This window comes from Scophthalmus maximus, chromosome 6 (assembly GCF_022379125.1).
Source record: "Scophthalmus maximus strain ysfricsl-2021 chromosome 6, ASM2237912v1, whole genome shotgun sequence".
Taxonomy (NCBI): Eukaryota; Metazoa; Chordata; class Actinopteri; order Pleuronectiformes; family Scophthalmidae; genus Scophthalmus; species Scophthalmus maximus.
Genome location: NC_061520.1, coordinates 22899472 through 22916671, shown reverse-complemented (window position 1 = coordinate 22916671; position 17200 = coordinate 22899472). Strand labels below are relative to the sequence as shown.

The following is a 17200-nucleotide window of genomic DNA, read 5'->3' as shown; positions in this document are numbered from 1 at the left end:
CAGAGGGCGGGTCAGATTCACGCGCGCACGCACGCACGCACACGGACACACATCGTTGTCAAGCCTGATGACAGTCGGCACAGAAAGGGCTTTGTGTTCACCTATTGGAGATGAAACCGAGGCTGGAGATACTCCTGCACCTCGCTACAGAGGAGGTGCAGGAGTGAGTCTGCGGAGGAGTTCAGACAGAGTTCAGCGTTAACCATCACACTCTCCTGTGCCTCTGCCTCCAGGCTGTGCACACTCAGACCAAAAACAGAGAGCCCATTTTCCTTTTCGTCGTTAGCAAAGTGAGTTTAACTGAACTCGTCTGCCTGCGCACTGATTCTATGAAGAAAAGTGAAATGACTCAGAGGTTTTAATTGTGGGGCCTGAATTTGTACGATCTCTTGGATTCAACAATGCCCCATTAATGTAAATTTACCATATGGCTCTAGATCTCTCTTCTGTACACTTACTGTGCTGCGTTTCTTTTCTTTCTTAAAACTGGTCACTCGTATGTTAATGGCACATTTGAAGCTGATATACCTCTGGAATTTGCTCATTTATAAAAGTACAGGAGTGGTGCACTCCGGCCCCCTTTGAGGCTGTTTGGCAACAAATTGTGTCAAGGTACAAATCATCACACCAGATTAGACATACTGCTGGACTTAGCAGACAGTAGGTTCCTTTCATATCTAACACAGTCCATCATGAACAAATCCAACCACAGCTTTTCTCTGGATGTGTAAACCCCCCTAATATTCATCTTCATTATCTTCAGAGCCTCCACACTGTTCTTCAGACAAAGATCCTTTTCATTGGATAAGCCTTGCTACGCATATTTTCAAATACTTTTATTACCTCTCAATTTGCCTCGGTGTTCACCCATAAACAAAATCCCATTTCTCAGAATTGATGATAAATCCTGTTGATAAGACTTTTGCAAATGAACAGCTACAGTAATTTGGTCATAGAAATAGAATTTGTGTGGGTGTGTGAGACGTTCTCATTAATTTGTTTTGGAGGTCCAAAGACCAGTTTGTAGTAACTGAAATAAAGATTTTGTGATGAAAATATGAATTATATATATACATATTATAAAGTAAAATGGTTGTGGAACAAACAGACTTTGGAACAAAAGTACATTTTGAAATGAAAACAAAATGTATCAACATGATCTATCTAGATGTGTTGAGCTTACAAATCATAGGGGAACTGTTTTATGAACCCTGATTCCATCAGTCGAGGGTGGAGGTCAACGCCGGTAAAGGGTTAAATGTGCAATTTCTGGTTGCACGAGGTCTCCCTCTTATCATCTTTGACGACCTAACACCAAGAGATACTACAGGGACTGTTTTAACAGGAACAAATGCCTGTCACGTCTGCTTGATTTTTTAATGTTTCAAATTTCAAGCTTCAGTTTCTGAAGAAGCCTGGTGATGCAGTGTTTTCTTAAGGAAGACCACAGTGTCTGCCATGTTCACAATCTTTGTTTTCTGTGTTGCCAAGCTAGTGCTTGAGACAACAAAACAAAAACTACAGCTATCGCTGATAAGGCATTCGTTTTGCAGGTATCTAGACAAAAAGCTAAAATATTGGACAAATTAAAAGTTTGATTGGATGCTGCTAGAGGAAAAGTCGGGAGATTTCTAAGCCTTTCACGCATAATGGTCACTACAGTGGACAGCTTTTCTAAACCGTTGTTCTTGTGTATGCACGGGTGCTGATGGTATAATTGCACACTCAATTGCGGCCACTATAAGTGCAACACAAATTCGTCAAAACCAAGATGGCTAACGCATGGCCAGAAATGCTGAGCAGCTCAGGATTTTTATTACTCCTCAGTAACATCTTCGTACTATTGCTGTGACTTAATTGTTCTTGAAAATCAGAACAAGCAGCAGTTGACTAGACCCTTAATCAATCAATTTATCTCATTTGATTGTAACTTGCAGTCGTTCTAAAAAAGACAATATTTTGTGCAGATTAGCTCCATTGTGTATTTATGTAGAGAATTTTGACGTAACAGAACCAATAGATTTCTTCATGAGAATTATATTGAACAAACATAGAGTTCAACTATCTCCACTCATCTTGTGTATAGTCTCTGTGCTTCCTCTTGTCTTTGTCGAATCATCTGTTCAGTTTGGGGTCTGAATGTCTCCAACAGTCGCTGCCGTGTTCATAAATTTGAGTGGGGCTGCGGGCACTCAATCACTAGCCACGCCCACTTCTCAGATCGTTATTTCAATAATTAAGTAAATTACTTATCATATTAATCACGGTACCTAAACATACCAGAATGGATGTCTGGTCTTTTAGGGGGAAGCTGCTTATTTACCAACTTCTCTTCCAATTTTATTCGATCAAATTTAAAAAAAATCTTTTTTAATTCTACAATATTAGACACAGAAGACGCTGCATTGCTGCTGGTCGCCATTTCTGCAGTAAGACTAAACATGCGCGCCCAGGACTAACTCAAGAAAACATTAGAGGGCTGCAGAGAGTAGGGCAGACTCATCCCTGCCCCAATGAGCCTCCATCTGAACTTATTGCAGTTCTTATCTTTAACCCCTATGGAGGAACTATGTTTTGGGGTGGATGATTTTTTTTTCGTGGGGCTCTTCCAGTCGTCACAGGGAGGGGCGAAGGAGTCAAGGCGAAGGAGATGCACGAGGGAGAAAGGAGATAGGAGCATTGAGATGGGAGAGGCTGAGGAGTCAGAAGCATGGTTCAACAATTTTGCATTGGATTGAACAGCATAAGAATTTGTTAGAACACATCAGTTTAACAACCTTAAAATTACATTAATAACGCACAAAAATACAATTTTATGCATTCATTTGTTAAATTAATATTTCTTTAATCGAAGACTCAAGAGCATGCTGTCCCCCTGATTTGGGATATGAAGAACTTCATGAAAAATGTATGTTTAAAAATATGCCCAAAGAAGAGTAAAATAACTAAGGAAAAAAAAGTACCTGACTGAGGTTGTCATAATTCTTGCATGAAAGGGCTAAAGGGTGGGTGACATGATTAACTGTGCTAAATTACATTGCAATCCTTCCAATAGCTGTTGAGACATTTCATTAAAACCACTGATGTTGGCGTGAGGGGAAAGGTCAGCTGGTCAGCAGAGTGAGTGGGATTTATCATCTGGGGACCATGAAATTCTTGGACATTCTTGATATCAGTCACATGGGAGCTGGTTGGTTCCCAAACCTTTTCTAAAACCACTGCACTCATTTACTTGTACATTCAAGGATAGAAAATACACACATATGGCATCTTATCTTGATTCTGTTTTATTGATAGAAGGTGTGTTGCGTTACTTTTACAACCAAGGGCTGTCATTACCAGCTGCAGATGTTTATTCTAAACGTTTGTTGAAAGTGTAAAATTAATGTGAATGTAATGTTTTTTATGTGATTAGATGATATTGAAAATGTTAGATGAAAAAAAGAGAAGATTTTGGGGCACGCTTTACCTTTCCTAAAGACATTCAGTTTGAGAACCACCAATCTGGATGCTGCGCATGGTCCTGTGATTCTGCATTGGTTACCTTTTATTTTATAGTGATTTTATTGGTTACATATGAGGCCAATGAGTCTGTTTAAAGAACACCAGTGCTGAATGTAGTGTATCTTCTATAATGCACATATATGAATTATATATTCAAAATGCATGTTGCTCCAACTGAATATGCTCTTGCAACATGTAGGTCAGTTAATATTTTATCACTTGCTGAAGGCTACTTGCTAGCATGTCACATTAGCGAAACTATGAGGCAAAATTTCTGTTCTTGTTTTTCTCTTGGCTGTGTAAATTCATAATTAACTAAATCCAAATATTAAGATCTCATGACACGCTGTATGAACCAAACAGGGAAATTATTGAGCTAAGTCATAAAGCTTACTAATTCCAAAGACTCAGACAGTAGGAAAGGGTATTGCAGGACAACAAATAGTGCAATTAGAAAAATGACTTTCCAGAATCATAAAAGAGCCCCAGCCTTGTATTCACAGACTTCCTCCCACTGACATTGTAAACTGGTCAGCGCATCAGCCACCGGAGAAGTGCACCAGTGAATATCAATCAGCCGACTCTGGGCCAGCAGAGTGCATAGCTGACCACATGAGAGACATAAAGAAAGAGAAACTGATGGGGGAAATATTGGCTTTCAATCTTCCCCATTTTGGACTAACATTTTGGACTAACTCTGCCCCGTGGAGAATTGATTAACTTTAAAATTTGACAGTTTGCCATAAAAACTTTTACAGTGAATGCTGAGATTCCCATTAACAGTTATGCAGACATCGGTTGACATGGATTTTCTGCATAGCTGTTAGCTAATAACATTCTTATTATTAAGTCCATGATGTGGTTACGAGGCTTCAAATTATGGCGCCTGAGTTTATCATCATTTAACCCAGTGTGTTGGATGTTTGGGACAGAGGCCTTCAGCAAAAAATTATTACTCTGAGTCTGACAATGGATATTGTTTGTTTATGCAACATATTGGTTCCCAGTTTATTAAGTGCCTGTTTCTTTCCGTAATGACATGTATATAAAGATTAATGACATGACAGCTCTCAAAAGTGAAGCTGAAACATCTTTTTTGCTGCCTTGTGGCTGAGGTCATAGGTCATAAACCTTGCCCCCTCCATGTTAGCAGATGAGACATGGGCCAGACTAAAAACATCGAAGTACATGGTAAATATATTTTTCCCAAATATGGTTTATTTCATTTGAGGTAGTTCTCATCACAATGATGTGTGTGCAATTGTTCATTTTCTGATAAGTTGTATTTTGGACATTTTATTTTTTTTAGTTGGTTAATTCATGCTACACAAACAGGGAGAGATGTCACGATTGACAGTTGAGATTGACTTGTAATTAGCTGGATCTCCTTAATCACTACAGTGCAATCTCCAGCTCATAAAATGTATTATAATTATTATTATTATAAATGATGTCACCAGTGCAAGATGGCACCTTATTAGGGATATTTTGGCAATATTTTTGTACAGTGGGAGGAAGTGTGAAAAATTTGTCAATCTTCATAAGCACAGTCACTGTTTGGGACGGGCTAAACTTTTTAAAGTAAAAGTAATAGTTTCTTGTTCGTGGAAAATAGTTTGCACACCAGTACAATCATGGCTGCCGCTAGGGCCTCACTTTGTCTGGTGTGACCGAGTTCTATCACTGCATCAATTCAAAATGTTTGCAAAGGCAAAGAGAGAAAGGAGCAAAACGTGAGGAAAACATCAGAAAAACTACCCTTAAGCTAAAATGCCTGTTTACCATCGCTCTGATGTAACTCGACTCAGAAAATGTCGGACATCTTTGAAGCTGCATTACTTGACTTTTTGGACCGCTTGGATGGAGACAGTGGAGCAAGCTAACGAGCACACATTGACATTATCATATTAAAATTGAATGTCCATGGCCAACTTGTTAGCTAACAGTTGCTTGTTTACATATCCAGCAGATATGGACCAACATTAGCATTCATCTGGAGTCGTGTTTGTGCCACGTGGCAATTTTTTTTTACTTCTTCTGGCCAATTTTCAGGAACTCTTGGGGGGAAATTCTGTCTCTACTTGCGCCGCAAAAAAACGCTAAATTGGTCAAATTATTGTGAATAATGCAAGAGGTACAATGGCTTTGTGTTAAGTATGAATGTGTGTTAAGTATGAATGTGTGTATATATATATGTATACACACACACACACACACACACACTAACATATATATATATATATATATATATAACTCTGTTCTCTAATTTGTGAATGGTTACAAAAAATTTAAAATAAACTTTCGAAGTTTGCATATCACAAAATCTTTGAAGTTACCTTTTTAACTTTCACTTTACAAATAACTCGTGCTTTCACAGGGCTTTTAGGCAAATGAGCTGTTGTCTGATAGGCTGAGCGCTGCTGGAGTCTGCGCTGACCTGAGCTGTGTTGGTGCAGCGGAGATGAGGGTAGCCTCAGATCAATGGTTCAGTGTGTTGGGCATAAAAGGAGCAATGTGCCCCAGAGAGAAGGGCTGTCTGTGCCCCAGCGCCATGCAGCTGTGGGACCTGGGCACCCATCCATGCCCTCTGCTCCGCACACTGTTAGTCTCCCCTCTGTGGCCAAAACACAGCAAGCTGTAAAATGATTTCCATAGCCGACTGAACTGGAAATATGTCTGCTCCTGTAATGCAATGTCACATATCATTTTAAAATGTGTGTCAAGTGCATTTTAACATCTGAGTCATTGTTAGATAAAAGTGCCAATGTCGATGATTTTTTGAGAGTAGGGCGCAGAGTCTGGAGAGCAAAGACAGCAAACATGCCCGGTCAGCTCACGAGTCAGTAACTTTCTAAACTATGTTTGACTTATGGATCTCAGTTTCAGGCTGGGAGATGTATTTTTTGTATCCAGGGTGTTTCATCCATTTATCATGTGTTTGAAATTTCAGTGATCTCTGAAATCTATTTGAGTTTTTTCAGAATGGGAAGCAGAGCGGGGGCTTTCATTCGACCAGAGGGCTTCATGCTCAGTAGCACACACATTTAAGCCGTTGTAGTCCACCGTAAGACATGTATGGCTTTTGATCTTGGATATTATATACCCTGCTGTACCCTATTTTTCTCCCGTGGCAGTGAAATGGAGTGGAAACAATTTAAAAGATACTGGAATACTGTAGATGTAAACAAAAGCTATTCCTTTCTTCTGAGTCTGTGATCAAATTCAACGTCTCTACGTCAACCCTTGGCATTTCTGTTATCAATCGCTGTGAAGACAAAATGTTGTGGCTTGAATGCACCTCTTCTTTGGTGGATAAATACAGTGTGCATTGTTATTACCTTTTACACAATAGGCAAGATGATTTCAGATGTTAAATATGTTCATGTTCTTCATACCAACACGATTGCTGTTAGGTTTGTATTTAAACTCGGTACAGTCAATCAATTTTATTCGCCAATAAATTGCATGCTCTTATGTGTGATAACCATTCATTGAGTAGATATTAATGATAACTCATCAGATCCAGCTCTGGTCATACAGTATGTGGCCTTCCACAGGGATCAGTCTAACTACATCTGGTTAAGACTGAATCTTTTTTATTTGCCTCTTATAATAAACTTTATCAGAGCAGATTTCTTCCTCTCACCTTCAAAGTTAGTGAGTTAGACCACACTTCAGCGACCCAAAAAATGGGAAACAAGTTCACATTCCATTTGGTTGCTCAACCCCCCCAAAAAATCCAATCAGTTCAAAAGCAGAAAAAGGTAACAAACCCTCCAAGCAAGAAGTACCTGTAGAACTTCATATATTATTAGATTAAACATTTCAGTCTTTATCAGAGCATGACAAGTGTTAACATAAAGGCACTTACATATAAGACAATCAAGGCAATGACTTGATCCAACACAGATGTGCAGCAGACCACTCCCAATAGGGGTGTACATTCAAATATCCACAAAGGTCAAGTAATTCAAGAATACAATCACTGCATGGTGCATAAAGATCCAAACATTGTTATGAGAAGTGGTTAAAAGTATAACTATGGGAATCCAAGTATGACGATTGCAAGTCCAAGACATTTGGTAAGATATTCTAGAATATCACCTCTTCATGAGGTTGATTTTTTCCCAAGGGCAGATGTTGGGGGCCTTGTTTGGCCTCTATATAATGCTTGGGCACCTCGTGGTCCAAACGTACTTTTCTGTCACTGTTCTGTGTTCAGAGACAGCCTTTTCTGTTCTTTCAGTCTTTTCTCTGTAGGCCTTCGTGCAAGGGGCAAACCACATGCAGACTGTATTTGTGGAATGATTTTTTTATTTTTATTTGACCAGTTAATGGATGTTTGAAGCTCTTGCAGTTGTAGCTTTGACGACACTGCTCAAAATGTCCACTTATGAAGTTACATTTAAACGAAATAAGCCAATATGAATGGCCAAGCCTCTGGAAAATACCGAACCACATGGTCTCTGAGGGACGGTGATCTTCTGTGAGAGAAGAGAGGAGGATGTTCAGTAATCTCCTGGAGCACAGGCTCAAAAATGGGCCAGTACTTCAGTAACTGACTTAGGTGGTAACTCTGGTTAAAAAAATTGTCCATAAGGATAATTTCATATCTAAAAATGCAGCAATACTAGCTGTAGTCAATATTTATTTGCCCTTTTTGTGTGTTTTTCTTTCACAGACTTTTCACAGAATTTCCCACCTTGGAATCTATTAATCAATTATCTATCTATCTATCTATCTATCTATCTATCTATCTATCTATCTATCTATCTATCTATCTATCTATCTATCTATCTATCTATCTATCTATCCATCCATCCATCCATCCATCCATCCATCCATCCATCCATTATAGTCATATAGAAAAAAACTATAATAAAAATGTTATTCAACTAAATGGAAAAGAGAAAAGAGGGCTTCAAGTATTCTTGTAAAAAGTACCGTTTGTATATTTACCAGCCAAACCAGCAGAGCTGGTATTGTTTACACCTTGTGTGTGTGTGTGTGTGTGTGTGTGTGTGTCATCATGGCAAAATGCAGTTCTGGAGACCACATAGGATGCTGGGGTCGGGCCACTGGCTTCCCATTTTACGCCTCTGGTCCAAATTTGTATCAAGTCATAAAAATATAATAAAAGTCATAGATCACTCTATCCGAGATGGTGGTTATTCCCACCCACTGTAAGACATCAGGCAAAACCACAGACCATCTTGCGATAGAATCACAGAAGCCGCAAGACCTGAGTACTCATAGGTTGGAATGTCAACATGCTGACGAGTGTTGCAGCTGGTATGATCCCATCGCAAGGTAATGATTATTATAATGATTTGTTAAGGTTGGTACCATGAGGGAAACAAAAACACTTTTAACGTTTTTTGTTTTTACAAAGTGTGCATGAATCAGTTTTATGCATATAATTCAACATGTCGTTGATAGGTTGTTGCTCGCTCTGCTTTTTCTATCTGTGATAAATTTGACATGTATATATATACCTATATATATATACATTATTTTTTTGGTTCCTCATTTTGTTCCTTGAGAGTGAAGCTGTTGTTGGAGTCAGCATCAATGGGCTGTTGCTGTTATTGTTGTGATGACCTGATGTGGGCAGGTGTCGGGGCATATACTGTACATAAACAGGGTCGGAGGTGCGGGTGCCACGGCTGGTTTCCTGTGCAGATGCATGGGAGCTGTGCTGCCGTCTGCAATCATTTAAGCTGTCCAGGCAACGCATGCATGGCGGAGCTTGACAGTCAGGGTTCCCTTCTGACTCCCAATGTGTAGGTCAGGCTCCAGGTGGCATAGGAATAAAAATGCAGACAATTTTGCCCTGCAAATAAATAAAAATATCAACACTGATTGAGCCAAAAATAAAAGACGCTCCAGTCGTTCCAAGGCTTGACAAGGTTAATGTTCATATCTTTAAAATTACCTTGAATTTTAATACATTCTGGGTCTGTTGGAAAATACCAAGAAGGTCATTTTTTATTGAAACACGAAGTCAAGGGCTTCCTTTGAAGGGCTAAAGAAAAAAAAAATCTCATTTGTTTTAATATTATACCATCAATCAGTTTGTCAAAGAATGGACGTCACCTTCATTTATTGATTGTTTAAAGCCTTTAAACCTGCTCAAGCACTAAAAAAAATTTGTCGACCCATTAACAGCTTGTTTGGTTTTCCTCCATTTTCATCCCAAAGAGATTGCACTTGAAATGTAAACTTCTAAGTTTGCGTTTGAGCCACCTTCCACTGCCGCAGACAAAAAGGTCATGTGATGGTGGAACAAATGATGAGAAGGAAATAGCCCTGTCCTGGCCAACAGATAGCAGGGGAGGAAAGGATCAGACAGTGAAGAAACAGGATGCTGCAGCTCTCCTATGAGTCTTTTCAAAAGCAGTGTAAATCACTTGGACGGGCCTACTTTATCATCTCACGCCAGACTTTGTCACATAGGGAGGAAAATTGTTTGGGATCTGATTGTTTTACATAAACAGATGGGCTAAGTGCAAAATGGTAGCAGTGAGAATAATAGAAAAAAATTGGATATTTTCCCAGGTTCTGCGTAAAACACTGCTCTTTTATGGGCATTCTGCACAACTAAATAGTTACTGTTGAAGAGGATTTAATACGCTGTGGAGGTGAAAATATTCGAGGGAGGCATGGTGGCTCAGTGGAGAGTGCACCAGATTTAATTCCTTGCCTGTGTGGACACTTGATAAAAAGCAAATCAAATTTGCCTTCAGGGAGAAGCGAAATGCTTATCAATTTCATTGTGCCTTGCTGTAGCCTAAATATGATTTTCAACAGTAACTGGCTGCTCGCAGACTGATTTTGATGTCATGGAGTTTGTTGTCAGGGAAATGAAGAATGACATGACCTTAAGTCGCCATTGGATGAGAAAGTGGGATTGAAAAAATACATATTTTTGCAGGTAGTCTGGCTCATCAATATGCATCATGCATGGGCTATTTCGCTGGCTCCATCCGCACAGCAGCATATGAGCAAATCTTTTTCTGTCCATGGCGGTTGGATTTCTGTACCTGAGTTTTAAATTTGATGCGATTATCAGTCCCAACCCCTGCCACATTCTGGATGTTTCCCAATGACTTCAAATCCCCTCTCTCCAAACTATAGATGTAGCATTCACTCAACCACTATTTCTCCTGAAGTGAAAAAAGAATGTATCATCATTTCATAAGTGCTGGCTGAAAGATGTTATGGCGCATCTTGGACTTTGGCAGTTAAAGTATACTCTTCAAGGTTGAACCAGAAACTTTTATAACATCAATAACAAAATTCTCTGCCCCACCCAAGTAGCTGATTCTATATTAAAAACCAAACGTATTTTTTTTTTATCAAAAGTATCCACTTAGCCAGTCAAAACTGAAAGCATACTGCATACTCTCACAGTATATATCAATATAAGTTAAGACTGTTTTTAGGCTATCTCAAGTCAGACTGACAACTACAGTGTCCTTCAGTATGAATATGTGCATTTGTCTCTTTGTGTTTTTCATCTGGTGCACTATGCTCGTGTTTTGGTGCATTCTACCCAGTGCCTGCGGGGGATAGAAAACTGTAGGTGAGGAGAGGAAAGAAGTGAGTGAAATAATGATGATCTTCTGTCCCATTTAACAGCATCCCGGTGAGCAGCACATCCCAGAAAATATGCAGCATCATTGCTTCCCTTGGAGTCGTCATGATGTCTTTGATTAGCAACCTGCAGCTAATGGCAAGCACCAGTAGAATGGGGGAAAAAAGTCTGCGGGATCTCTCATAGATTATCTATCCGTTCTGGTTTTAGGAAACGTTGAAACAAGCGGCCCTGAAGCTGGGCAGAGAAAGGTGGATTAAATGTGTGATAACACAGTAAATGATGCGTGACCAGGATTTGTGTGGTTTCAGCTGTTTCTGTTGTCCGCAGTGCGTCCACTGTCCTGCCAAGTGAGTGTTTGCCTGGAGCCAAAGAATTTCTGCTCCCATGGAGTCATAAACAGACAACTGGTTTGCACTACAGTATCAATGAAATGGATGCTATAGGTATGCGTGTCTTTCTCTCTTCAACCGATCAGCATTTCTGTGGGTTCCAGGAGGGTTTTAGTATTTCACTATGGCCTACGTGTGGCTTTAAAGATCACATATTATGCTCATATTCAGGTTATACTTTTAATTTGGCAGAAATCATTGATAACTACTTAAAAGCTATGTCTGCTTTGTCTTCTCCTTAAACAACAATGCAGGGGACTCATCATGATGTTAAACGTGAAACATTTTGCTCATTTTCAGGTTCATACTTATAATTTGGGTGACCACTTGAAAAGGTTCACATGCTCAAATGTTAAGGAAAGGCGTCAGTGTCCTCATATTGCCCATTCCTTCAGCTCCTCTTTTCACCCTCTGTATAAAATGCCTGGATTTATTTTAGCCCCCCCTACCGACAAAACCCCAGTCTTCTCTGATTGGCCAGCTGGTCCAGTCTGTTGTTATTGGTCAACCAATTTCAGAATGTTCAGGAAATGTCACGCCCCTTCACCAGAAAAGTGGATATTCTTAGATTGCAGGCGAGGTTACCCCTATTAGTAAATCTATGGGTTACCCCAAAAGAGCCCAACTGTGTCCCAACATCACAGGGAGAGAAATCTGAACCAGTTGTTCAGAGCCAGGCTGTAGGGTTTAGCAAGCTCACAAAAAAGCTGGTATCTTTTCACAGTTTGTGGGCTGGCAGGCTCCACAGATACACACATTTCTCTGTGCACAAACACTGAAAACGTGATTTTTGTATGATATGTCACCTTTAAAGACCTTCCGACAATGTTAATAATTAAATTATGACAAAACACACTTTGTGAGTGTTTCACTGCTCTCTCTGGTTGACTCTTTTCAAGCACGATCCATCGCTGGGTGTGGTTGGGTGTGGTCCGAGTGGTGCTGTGTCGCACATTTAATCAGATCCAACAGTGAGAAGTTAAAACAGGTGAGTTGGCGAGAGTAAACTGAGCAAAACGCAGATTCTCAGGGGGTGAAGAGTTGCTTTTTTGAATAATGAAGCACTCGTACACTTAATACTACTTAGCCATTCTAAGAGTAGAAAGTGTTGAGGAATTTCTGTCCTCTCCTGAGACACTGCAAGATGAGCATTCTCACGCACTATGCAAGGTCATGTAATTCATGGCAAGCCAAGGCAGGTGGTTGGCAACTGAAGGCTGTCTCGGGCGTGTCATAGTCGCGGAATTTTTGCAAGACACATAGTGGTAAATACAGTGTTACTATGGAGATAGCTATTCTGTTTCTGAGATGACAACATTACTCTGACAAAGCTAAATTCACCTACAGAGACCGGAGATAGGCAGACTATCCTCGGACGAGATACACTGTGAACCCGTTGATCTGTGTAGAGAACTGGAGGTCTCCTCAATATTGAGCTCTTTTGATAAATGCTTTTTCTTTCAGACATCCACGGTTTCCGTCATCCTGAATAAGCATCCATCAATTATTCCATTTCAGAAAGAATATTCCACCTTGGTGCCACCTTGTGGTAGAGTCCAAAAAAGGGGACTGTGGCAGGCAGCATTGACCTGACCTGTAGGTAAATGGGCTCACAGCCACAAATAGAAGGCACATGAGAGTTCCCTGAAATTGACTTTTTTTTCTCTCTACAAACAAAACGATTATGCCGTCGAAATGACTCAGTTCAGTTCAATTACTTTTTTTGTCCCCAGGGAGAAATTTGAGGCCGTTTGCAATCACAAGTGCCCTTTAACAATTAACACACATAAAAAAAAAAATCCAGCCGTTGTAGACAGAGGGTGGAAAGAGGAGCTGCAGGAATGGACAGTAATAGAACACTGATGCCTTTTCTGAACATTTGAGCATGTGAACCTTTTCAAGTGGTCACCCAAATTAAAAGTATGAACCTGAATATGAGCAAAATATTTCACCTTGAACATCATGATGAGTCCCCTGCACTGTTGTTTCCTGCAGGAGATGAGAAGCAGACACAACGCCTTTAAGTAGTTATCATTGATTGATTCTTTTCAATTTTTGTTGGTGTATGTTATATGGTTCATTTTGCAGATCTGATGCTGTTGGCTTAAACTAGTATCCAGAGCAAAAAAAAAGGAATGTATGCACTTCAACACACGTGGGTTTTGAATTCTTGCTAGTGCGTCCTTGAGGCAGAAGTGCTACATTATCAATAAAGCAGGTGTCTAACTCCAAGTCAAACAGAAGTGTCACCAAACACTGTATGCTTTATAAAACTGCGACATGGCATTTATAAGTCGTGCGCTAAAAATAACAGGGTGAAATGACAAAAATACATTTAAAATTGTATCTGTGCAACGTGCCCGGGGGGAACAGAATTACACATGCACAGATGGGTTGCAAATTAAACCTTGAAAAAAATGCAGATGCTTCAGAAAAGTGAACCAGATTTCACTGAATGGACGCTCACGTGGGGTGACTCGGCTGTTCGTTTTAGACTGCAATCTATATAGAGCCACAAAAACAAAAAATTTCTTCCAGCTCCTGTAGAGTGAAAAGATTTTTGTACTTGAATACAATGGTTCTGGTTTTGCTGCGTGGTGATCCGCATTGGGAAAGATACTTGAAACAACTTACACATTACTCATTAACCGAGCTGCCACAAAGGTGCGTTTAAACAACGTCAGCAGTTCCACAGTCCACAAAGTCAATATTAAATAAAGGTGGAATCAGAAAACATGATCAATCTCATATTTTAGCAAGCTGCTGATTACGCGTATATACCGATCATCCACCGGTAGGCCCCCTGGGCCCCAAGCTATAGTTCTGCAGCTGCAAGCACTTGAATTTATGAACATGCATAGCACAAAACTGAAATAATATGCAATGATATAGTCTTCAAACTAGATTTAGACAAAAGAGCCGGAACGAGATTAGGCTACAGAATCAGAATAAGAAAGAGGAATTGTTTTATAAAGCCTTTTATACTGAAACAAACTGAAAAGGTCATGAGAGAGTGCCACTACAGCATTAGACACTCACGTCCGCTTTGGTTTGTCGGTGGGTGAAATGTTTTGATAGAGACGAGGAGTCGCCTGGTCTCTGGTCCTGCTGCAGCATTAGGGCCCGAGCCGCCGACAAGCCTCGTGAGGCCCTATTGTAATTGCAGGAATTATATGTTTAGTCTTAATGTATCGGCTTTTTGAGGGCCTATGCATGCTTGAGAAGTTGCTCGATAGAGCCCAGGGCCGGAGTGGGGCCACTTTTCAGCCCGGGCGTTTCAGGCCCATATCCGGCCCACTTTTTCCATGGTGTTGGAAATTGAATAAACGAAGCAGCATGTCTCTTACTATCGTGAAGTCTTTATTCATAACATGTTTCAACAAATGTATGTGCATACACTTAGTTAACACTTCCCTCTATCTACCGTCCGTCCCGGCTGACGCTGATCGCCACGGTAGCTGTCTGTACCTGAGAAAACTATTTGGAAAAAAACAGGCTATATGAACCCAACCAACTGTATCTTGGAGGGGAGAACTCCCTCAGATGGTAAAACCCATCTGCCATGTTGCCATGCAGAGGCTGCTCTGGCTGTCAGAGGCCGCGCTGTCAGTAAACTTTAAAAGAAGAAAAACTAACGGGACAATTGTCAACGTTTTTTTTGTGACAGTGAAAGTGAAGCGGCCCACCGGGAATCCTCCCGATTACCCACCCCGACCCTGATAGAGCCCCTTCCTATATTTCTCCGTGCTTCAAATTTGATGCGCATGAACGAAATTGGGCGGGCACGTGTGTTATGTCAAGACCTACGAAAAAGTCAGCGGCCGCCATAGCACCCGACCAACAGGAAGTCGGCCTTTTTGATTGTTTATGTGCAAATTTGGACATTTTTTCGCACATATCCTGCTTTAACAAACGCCTCCGACAGATTTCACACCAGCGACTTCAAATTCGGTGTGTGTCATCTCAAGGCCTATGGGGTCAAAAGTGATCAAAATCTTATTGTAATCGTGGGTGCGATAATGTCAAAGGAGTGCAGTGCGAAATCAGTGGTGTCAATCAACTTTTTTGAGGACATTTTTTGGCAAATTAACACAAAGCAGTGAACCCACATTAAACTTGGAGCTTTTAAGGCCCCTGGAGTTCTGGTTATCCAGCCGCTGGATATATAATACACGACAAATAAGGTGAGATAGTTTCATAGTGTAGTGCTCACAGTGTCAGGTGACCTTGTGTGTTTTGTACAAAGGCTTAGGGTAATTTCTGCATATTATCCCTTTTGTGAGGCCCTGACAGTGTTTAATACAATCAGCAACAGAAAGCCCTGATCAGTGCATTAATTATATCAAACTCAGCTTGGCTTTTTAAAATAATAGGCTACACCTTGTCAATTTAGCAGGCACAATGGCCAGCTGATAGCTCCACATTACTGTGGTGTACAGGAGCTCCCAACCCTTTTGTTTACAGCCTTGCTCGGCCCAGGGCGCGCTGCCCCTTGTGCCCATAAATCCCATCATCTCTGTATGCTTAAGGTGAGGAGGAGGAGGGGGGGTTGTTAAAACAGTGGCCGAAGTGATGAAATCAAAGGGATCGTGCCATTCTGACGACGCAGCAGGAAACAACAGCAGCTCCTCTGACGTGGTTGCAGGGTTCTTTAAATATTTCATTAAAATAAAAAGCAGGAGAGGGAGAACTGCCATTCCTCTTGCTCTCCAACAAGCCGAATAGATTTTAATTCATTTTTTTTTTCCCCTGGTGTTATCTCTCATGCCGTTGCCATATTTCCTAGACATATTTGTTGGCTCATAGACACAAATCACTGACCCCCCCCCCCCCCACACACACACACACACACACAGTCCTGGACGAATGCAGCTGCGGTGGAAACAGTGAGGGAGTGTGTCACCTTGCTGGCATTTCCCCCGCATGTTGATTCAGGTTGGACAACCTGTTGACGGAGAGGGACATTTTGTGGAGTTTTGTTTTTCCGGGCTTTACGCACTCCCTCCCCGCGGAACACACGCGCTGCGTGCGCGCATGTGTCTCCCTCCTCCTGCCTCCCCGCGTCTGACAGCGTCCCTCCCTCTTTCTCCCTCCCTCCCTCTCTCCCTCCCTCTCTCCCTCCTCCTCCTCCTCCTCTTCTGTCATTAGGCTGTTCGCCGGCTGAACAACCGACGCACTCCCTCTCTCTCTCAATCCCGGGGAATAAACACGGTGCGGCGGCGGCGGCGGCGGCAGCAGGACTAACCCCCCCCCCCTCCCCCTCCTCCTCGGTGCGCACCATCCATGGTCCTCCCCTGGATGCCTGTCTGACCGGAGGGTATGTTGAAATGTTCATTTTTTTCCCCCAATGCCAGTTGGCCCGTGTCGGCGTGCGCGCAGCCTCGGCGGCGTGAAACGATTTGTTGAATGTCGCGCTTGAGCGTTTATTCGAACGATCCTTGTCCCTTTTTACGCGTCATCCGTCCCTGACTACACGGCGCGTTGCCGTGTTCTCTTTGCGTTAAGATGCTGCGAGGACAGAAAGACAGAGAGAGAGACAGACAGAGAGAGACAGAGAGAGAGAGAGAGAGAGAGAGTAATTCCAGCTGCAGCTGTCTCTGTCCCCCATCATTTCATCTGACGCGCACGGACTTTGCCCACTTGCTTGCCGACCTCTACCGGGGGGATGAGCAACACTGTGGGACTGAAGCTGAAAACAAGTCGTGGC

At 41.5% G+C, this 17200-nt stretch overlaps 1 protein-coding gene across 7 annotated transcripts in view; it reads left to right on the top strand.

The window, feature by feature from the left end:
• The first annotated feature begins 16643 nt into the window (after positions 1-16643).
• Positions 16644-17200, top strand: part of LOC118310104 (band 4.1-like protein 1) — a 78631-nt gene continuing 78074 nt past the window's right edge. For 2 of the 7 annotated variants that reach the window (XM_035632916.2, XM_035632915.2), the window contains exon 1: positions 16644-16810. The gene's annotated coding sequence lies outside the window, so the exon portion shown is untranslated. The remainder of the gene's footprint in view (positions 16811-17200) is intronic. The other 5 variants (XM_035632918.2, XM_035632919.2, XM_047332635.1 and 2 more) reach the window with 3 other exon arrangements.